This window comes from Cucurbita maxima, unplaced genomic scaffold (genome assembly GCF_002738345.1).
Source record: "Cucurbita maxima cultivar Rimu unplaced genomic scaffold, Cmax_1.0 Cma_Scf00138, whole genome shotgun sequence".
Taxonomy (NCBI): domain Eukaryota; kingdom Viridiplantae; phylum Streptophyta; class Magnoliopsida; order Cucurbitales; family Cucurbitaceae; genus Cucurbita; species Cucurbita maxima.
The window spans coordinates 40943-47434 of record NW_019272154.1 but is presented as its reverse complement, the minus strand read 5'-3'; the positions used below and the strand labels follow the sequence as shown (position 1 = coordinate 47434).

General features: G+C 35.7%; 2 non-coding genes across 2 annotated transcripts; both read left to right on the top strand.

The window, feature by feature from the left end:
• Positions 1 to 6054: 6054 nt before the first annotated feature.
• Positions 6055 to 6127, top strand: TRNAA-UGC. The gene has a single exon. It is a non-coding gene; the product is annotated as a tRNA-Ala (tRNA).
• Positions 6128 to 6265: 138 nt separating this feature from the next.
• TRNAA-AGC lies at positions 6266 to 6338 on the top strand. Its single transcript has one exon. It is a non-coding gene; the product is annotated as a tRNA-Ala (tRNA).
• Positions 6339 to 6492: the final 154 nt, after the last annotated feature.

Sequence of the window (6492 nt, the reverse complement as noted above, 5' to 3'; positions counted from 1 at the left end):
ATTCATTTTAATTTTAAATAGAAATAATCACTAATTTTTAATAAGATATTCAAGTTATCCAACTTGTATAAGGTGCGGTGAACTAGAACACGTTAGGTATTTTCGATAATTCATTGAGATTTCAGAAAGGAATAATGACTAATTTTAGATTGAATAGTCGGGTTATGCAACTAGAATCAGGTACAGTGAACGTGGAGATCAAACACGTGACCTTCAAATCTTCAGTCTGATGCTCTCCCAACTGAGCTATCCCCGCTAATATTAAAAATGAAAATTCATAAGTAAAGGTACTTCCGCTAATTCATTATATTTAAAAAAGAAATAATCACTAATTTTAGATTGAATAAGAAAGTTGTGTTTTTAGATTGTATAGTCACCTAATAAACTTGTATTAGGTGCGTTGAACGTGGATAAAACACGTGTGATCTTCAAATCTTCCGTCTAACAATCTCCCAACTGAGCTACTCTTGCTAACATTTAAAATGAATATTCATCAGTAAAGGTATTGGGTACGCTTCTGGAAATTCAACAAAAGGCAATAGTATTAGACCGAGATGCCAGATTTAAATCTCACTTCTGGAAAATTCAACAAATATTGGAAGACATGTTGAGGGTATATGTGATGGATTTTGCAGAAAGCTGAGATAAGTACCTACCCCTTATGAAATTCGCTTATAATAATAGTTGCCAAGCCACCATACAAATGGCCACATACGAGGTTCTCTATGGACGAAGATTTTGATCCCCTATCTTTTGGGAAGAAGGGGGGCAAACGATAACTATTGGGCCAGAGCTGGTGCAAATTACCAACACCGCAGTCCAGAAGATTAAAGTTAGGATACAAACCGCACAAAGCCGAGAGAAAAGCTATGTAGACCTAAGGCGCAAGGACATGGAATTGTAGGTAGGGGATCATATATTCCTAAAGGTAGCACCCCATGAGAGAGGTGCTCAGGTGGGGTAAAAAGGGGAAGCTAAGCCTTAGGCTTATCCGTCCCTTTGAGATATTAGAAAGGATTGGATCTGTGGCCTATAGAATCGGACAATGCCCAAATTTGTCTACAGTACATAATATCTTTCATGTATCCATACTACGGAAGTATACCCTAGATCCTTCGCACGTACTGGCTCATGAAACTCTCTTTTTGAGAGATGACCTAACCTATAAAGAAGACCCGATTCAAATAATAGACAAGAAAGTCAAAAGATTGAGAAACTCGAAAATCGCTCTTGTTAAGGTCCTATGGAAGAATCATAGAGTAGAAGAAGCCACTTGGGAAACAGAAGGCAAATAAGAACCTTGTACCCTGACCTATTTTAGAATAAGCACTTTCGATGACCGAAAGTTTTCAAAGGAGAGGAGAATTTGCAACACTCAAGGTCTTCAATAAGAGACAGTGTATTATCCCTACTAGGTTTTATCTAAAAGCAAAGAACACGTAGAATTAAAAAAACATTGAGAAAATGGTACTTTTTCTAATTTTTATAAACTTCTTGAATCATTAAATTTTTTATAGAATAATAATTACAAGGTGCTTAAAAAAGAAAGGATATGATCGGAGAAGACTTTTCTGGCAGAAGATTCAGAAAAATAAAGAATTAAATTATAGAAATTCTAGATGTTTCAATGGTAGTGGAATATTCGTAACTAAATTATGAATTAGGGTAGACTATTAGGGGCAAGAAGCAAGCTTGTTCGTGGACCTTCTAAATAAGTTTACCCATAAGTTTGGTGAAGGAAAGAGGTCCTCATAGTGCTAGTAGGTTTACACACGAATCAGTCCATGTTAGGTTACCCTCTAATGTTTTCCTAAGCTAAAACCTCAACTCCTAAAGTCTAACCCAAGACATTATGTATAAATCTAGGTTCATCAATAATCCATGTACCAAGTACCTATAACTATGTGAATAACATGCTAAATAAGTTTCTAGAATCCATACCCATAAGTAACCATTATCTGCTATTACGATGTGTAATAAAAGACCTCCTCTTTAGGTAGGATGTCCTGCAATATGTATCATGAGCTAGATGTTATGATAGGCCTACCTTTCCCATCAGCTAAATGAGATGTCCTGCACCACGATTTACCAGTACGATTACATGATTATGATCTAGACCATTAGATCTCAACCATTAGATCTCCTCTAAAATTTGATATGAACTAGAACGAACATGCACGGATCATCACATCCAACGATTAGTATTCAAAGCCAAGGTCGGTAAGGCTATGATCGGAGTTGATATCTCCAAAAAATTATCCAGAAAGTTCGATCTCTAAATAACGAAGATTCTAGAGCTCTCAATGTCGGTTTAAGCTCCTCCTATAAAGTCTGAAGTAGGAGCAACAATACGGAATAAGAATTGAGAAAGTTTGATCCCCTAATCAAAGACAATAAGCGTTTAGATTATGGGCCTTCTACTCTAAGATTTCTTCCAAAATCGAGAGCAATCCTCCACCATTTCTCTTCGAACTTCTAAATAACGAAGATTCTGGAACTCTCAATGTCAGTTTAAGCCTCTCCTATGAAGTCTGAAGTAGGAGCAACAGTACGGAATAATAATCGAGAAAGGTCGATCCCCCAATCGAAGGCAATAAGCGTTTAGATTATAGGTCTCCTACTCTTAGATTTCTTCCAAATTCGAGAGCAATCCTCCACCATTTCTCTTCAAACTTATTCCTACAGTTTCTCAACAAGATTACCCACAAGTTCTATGGAGTAATAGAGTGTTGAAAGTACCCAGAAACCATTCCCCCAATTCAATCCGCCATTGAAGAACTTGAAGAAAAACTTGAAAATCCAATCCGAGGATACATGATGACTCGTCGAGCAAAAAATGGTTCCAATAAGTTTCTGCACCTCCAAGGAATGCTTCCATAGAAGACCCCGAAGAAAAATAACCTCGAGAGCGTGTTAAATTAAAGGAAATAGGTTTCAAAATTAAATTAGGGATAAGAGTCGAATTCCTATCTACGATCTCTTTTCCTTCAAATTAAGGATTCCTGTAGCTTCAGGGAAAGAAGTTGAGTATGAAACAATTATGTGACACAAAGACAGACTAACGCTGCATAACTACCCCATCTGTGAGTGCACAATCTTTGAAGGCTCCCTCATACGAACCCATCCAAAATAATCACACCTGTGACCGCATCTCCTAACTTTAAACTGCTAGTCTAAACATGGTTTTGTCACCAAAGCTTTAGAGTTTAATCTATCTTTACAAAAATATTTTTCTCTTAATTTATAATTAGTCATAAAAAGAAATAATTAGATACAAATTTGGTCTAGAATTCAAAACTTTCAAATCTTACGGTTTCTTAACCAGATTCAAATCCAGATTCTTGAACTCTTAGTACCTTAAATAAAGTTGGTCTCCTCTAATAAAATAGGAATTTCTCTTAAGATCATTAAGACAATTATGCTTTATCTTAAACACGCCAAACATGAAACTAAAGTGCGTTCTATTTAACTCCATTTTATTGCCATCTTGAATGATGTTTAGGGTATATTCTTGATTTACTTTAAAGTTCTTGTGACATGACAGTTCATATTAGTTAAACTTTCTGCAAAATCACAAGTTAAAAAACAACAACGATGAACCTAAGTCTATTAGTCATTTCAAAGACAATTTCTTTCTCCATCTTATCGATAATAATAGTTCAACTAAATCCATATTATGCAAAGAAACAAGTTTACGACTCATAAAAACAACTACCTAAATTATGTCCTAAAAATTTGAAAACATAAGTTGTAGTTGATAATTACACAAAAAATTCCCTAAATTCATGAATTTGTGTCCAATTAATTAATCCTAAAGATTGTAACTAGCATATAGTAATTGAAGCTCCACATGAAGTAATTTAAAGTTCCCCAAATTTTATCTCATCTTTAATAAAGCATGAATTGCACGAAAGTTTATGAAATGCTTATAGACTCCAACTCTGAGTACTATTAATGCAATTATGTTTCATATGAGTTTGTCATAAATGAAACTAAGGTGCATTCAATACAACTTTATTTTCTTGTCATATGAGACAAAATAGAAAAATTAAATCAAACAAACTGATGAACTAAACCGAATCAATCCAATCCAAATTGATTAGTTTGTTTCTTTTGTTGGGTTGTTTGATAACCCTTTTATATTATAACAATTCAACTTTTCATGAGAGAAAAATATATTTAAGTAGAAGTTAAAAATATTGGGTGTTCAAGAAAAGACATTTAGTTTAGTGGTATGATTCTCACTTGTGGTGCAATTTGAGTTCAATTCTTGAAATGCCTTTATGTCTAATTCCTTTTTTATCGAAGGACTTCATATTCGACATCAACCTAACTTCATATTCAACATTTTATACTTACCATCATGCTCTTAATACAATATCCCATCCCAGGGCTTTATTCTCCAAGACACATTCTACCTCTGAGGACTTCACGTGTTTCCTGCAATACGAAAAAATATAAACTTAATACCTAGGCCTAAGGCTTCATACATACGTTTCAAGTGGTATAACAAGGGCATTTGGTCTAGTGGTATGATTCTCACTCTGGGAGTGAGAGGTCTCGAGTTTGATTCTCAAAATGCCCCTTCAAGAGATTGTAGTATGGGGATGTAGCTCAGATAGTAGAGCGCTCACTTCTAATGTGGATACGACATAATGAGCAGGGATAGTTTTTCATGTCACTATTATTGAAAATTACTTCTTTTCAATTTTTCCTTATTCATGACATGTTGAGTAGTGATATTTCTTCATTTTCAATATTTCCTTATTTATGACATAATATGTGTTGGATGATGAAAGTCCCACATCGGTTAATTTAGGGAATGATCATGGGTTTATAATGTAAGAATACACTCTCCATTGGTATGAGGCCTTTTGGGGAAGCCCAAAGCAAAGCCATGAGAGCTTATGCTAAAAGTGGACAATATCATACCATTGTGGAGAGTCGTGTTCGTCTAACATGGTATCAGAGCCATGCCCTAAACTTAGCCGTGTCAATAGATTGACAAATCCTTAAATGTCGAACAAAGGACTCCAAAAGGAGTCAAGCCTCCTCGAAGGTACGAAGGCAGTCAAAAATGACTAAGACTCCAAAGGAGTCGAGCCTCGATTAAGGGGAGGCGTGCTTTGTTCGAGGGGAGGTGTTGGATGATGAAAGTCCCACATCGGTTAATTTAGGGAATGGTCATGGGTTTATAATCTAAGAATACACTCTCCATTGGTATGAGGCCTTTTGGGGAAGCCCAAAGCAAAGCCATGAGAGCTTATGCTAAAAGTGGACAATATCATACCATTGTGGAGAGTCGTGTTCGTCTAACATGGTATCAGAGCCATGCCCTAAACTTAGCCGTGTCAATAGATTGACAAATCCTTAAATGTCGAACAAAGGACTCCAAAAGGAGTCAAGCCTCCTCGAAGGTACGAAGGCAGTCAAAAATGACTAAGACTCCAAAGGAGTCGAGCCTCGATTAAGGGGAGGCGTGCTTTGTTCGAGGGGAGGTGTTGGATGATGAAAGTCCCACATCGGTTAATTTAGGGAATGATCATGGGTTTATAATGTAAGAATACACTCTCCATTGGTATGAGGCCTTTTGGGGAAGCCCAAAGCAAAGCCATGAGAGCTTATGCTCAAAGTGGACAATATCATACCATTGTGGAGAGTCGTGTTCGTCTAACAATATGCATATATACTTTTTCATTTTCACAATTATTGATGAAGGGACGTTTAGGGTTTTTTGATGTAAAAATCGTAGGGATGTAGTTCGAATGGTATAGCGTTCATTTCCCATGTGGAAAGTATGAGGCTCAATACCTTGCATCTTCAATTGAATCGATTATTAAATATATTATTTCTTTTCAATTTTTTCTTATTTAGGACATAATGAGCTGAGATAGTTTTTCATTTTCACTATTACTGATGACGAGATGCATAGGACTTTGTGACGTAAGAATTGTGGGGATATCTAAACTATTTGTTATTAATATTTTGATATTTTTTTATTTTCACTATTATTGATGATGGGACATTAATAGGGTTTTATGATGTAAGAATCATGGGGATGTAGCTTAGATGGTAGAGCGCTCGCTTTGCATGTGAGAGGTACGGGGATTGATACCCCGCATCTCCAAAAATATGATTATCTATTATTAAATATATTGTTTCTTTTCAAATTTTTCCTTATTCATGACCTGTTGTGTAGCAATATTTCTTCATTTTCACTATTATTGATAATGAAAAATTTAGGGTTTTGTGATGCAAAAATTGTGGGGATGTAGCTCAAATGGTAGAGCGCTCGCTTAGCATGCGAGAGGTACGGGGATCGATACCCCGCATCTCCAAAAGAAAGAAATGATTTTTTTCAATACGAGTTAATTTAACATGTTATGTATAAGGTGGGTAGGAGAGAAAAAGAAAAGATACTTATATAAGGAGGACTTCTTCACTTCTTCACAATTGCAATATCTGACCAATGAATATAATGGTCATTTATAG